Genomic DNA, 1,888 nt, shown 5'->3' with positions numbered 1-1,888 from the left:
TAGCTAGGAGGAGGTGAGACTATCTGTACCTGTAATTGATGCATGAATCAATCTACAAGCTGTATGAGCTGTCACATTCCTAACTTTCTTGGTAACTTTCATAACTTTCATATAAGATATTAGACCTTCTTCCTGTGACCCTCTGTGTTCTTTGCCTTGGCCTTCATGTGTTCCTGTGAGCTCAGGATCTAAAAGAGCAACGGTAACTTTGTTGAAATTGAAACTGTAGCCACCAGAGCTCAACCCACAGATGTTGTGATAAAACATGACTAAATTTACCTTAAATAAAAAGAAAAGGCTACATGCTTCCCCCAGAGAACAGCCGCCCCTTGTGCATGTAGCGCCTCATGTAACACTGTCTCTCCATCCAGGAATTTACACTACGACCATCACCCTAGATCCTGGGCACATAAAGGAATTCAGGGGAAGCTATGGTATGTACAGGAGACACTGTTCTGCCTCAGAGTTGGACACCTTCTCCCCTACGCCATGTCAGATTCCAACACAATCGACTTCACCAACCCCTCCTCCTTCATCCTGCTGGGCACTCCTGGCTGGAGGCGGGACATGTCTGGATCTCCATTCCCTTCTGCGCCATGTACGCCATAGCCGTCTTGGGGAACTTCACCATCCTGCTGATTGTGAGGATAGAGCAGAGCCTCCATGCGCCCATGTACTATTTCCTCTGCATGCTGGCTGTCATTGACCTGGTCCTGTCTACGTCCATCCTGCCCAAAATGCTGAGCATCTTCTGGTTCAGTTCCAGGGAGATCGAGTTCAGTGCTTGCCTCACCCAGCTGTACTTCATTCACTGCTTTGCAGTGATGGAGTCTGGGATCTTTGTGGCCCTGGCTTTGGATCGCTACGTGGCCATCTGCGATCCCCTGAGACATTCCACCATCCTGACAAAGGCGGTTGTGGCCAAGATCGGCCTGGCCGTGCTGCTGTGGGGCAGCCTGCTTTTACTGCCCCATCCCTTCCTGGCAAGGAGGTGGCTTTACTGCAGGACCAATGTCATCGCCCACACGTATTGCGAACACCTAGCCGTGGTGAAGCTGGCCTGCTCCGACATCCGCCTCAGCAGCTACTATGGCCTCTTCGTGACATTCTTAGTCAATGGGCCAGATATGTCTTTTATCACCTTCTCCTATACTCAGATCCTCAGGGCCATCTTCAGTCTCCCCACAAAGGAAGCCCGGCTCAAGACTTTTGGTACTTGTGGCTCCCACCTCTGAGTCATCTTAGCATTTTACATCCCAGCTCTCTTCTCCTCCCTCATGCACCGGTTTGGCCACAATGTGCCTCTGCATTTCCACATCATCACTGCTAACATGTACCTCCTAGTGCCCCCCATGCTAAATCCCATCATCTACGGGGTAAGGACCAAGCAAATCCGGGACAGGCTGCTGCAGCTCTTTACTCATAAAGAGTCCTAAAGTTTTCTCCTGGTGCCCTGGCTCTCAGACCAAACTTCATCGAGAATTGGCTGGTGATCTGGTGTGGGGCCCTCCTTCCTAGATCACTTACAGGACCGTCAGAAAGAAACGTTTGAGCCCTCCCTGCCCTTTAAAAACACCGAAACTGGATGACTTAGACAGACAGAAGAAGCTGGGGGAGAAGAGAGGAACATGGGAAGTTGAGGGGACTCTGCATGCAGGGCTATGGCTGCAGCAGAGAGACGGACTCCAGCTGGAGGAGAAGCCGTGAGTTGTAGTAGGTGGATCCTAGACATCATAGTGGGCTTGGACCAAACCGCAAAGAATGCTCCTGGGTGGTGAGGACACTGAGGCAGGGAATTGACTGCAGGTGTTGTATTGTTTTTACCTAGATCTCAGTGTCTTTTTTGCTGTTTAAATTAGACAGGTAGCCCTGCAACCGGCATCTCTTC

At 50.5% G+C, this 1,888-nt stretch overlaps 1 pseudogene; it reads left to right on the top strand.

Moving 5' to 3' along the window:
* Positions 1 to 489: 489 nt before the first annotated feature.
* On the top strand, positions 490 to 1,436 carry LOC137148566 (olfactory receptor 52R1-like; annotated as a pseudogene).
* Positions 1,437 to 1,888: the final 452 nt, after the last annotated feature.

Source organism: Emydura macquarii, unplaced genomic scaffold, assembly GCF_026122565.2.
Source record: "Emydura macquarii macquarii isolate MOO-44397 ecotype Brisbane River unplaced genomic scaffold, CSIRO-AGI_Emac_v2 contig_646, whole genome shotgun sequence".
Lineage (NCBI taxonomy): Eukaryota > Metazoa > Chordata > Testudines > Chelidae > Emydura > Emydura macquarii.
The sequence above is the reverse complement of the archived record's forward strand: the minus strand, read 5'-3'. Positions and strand labels throughout refer to the sequence as shown.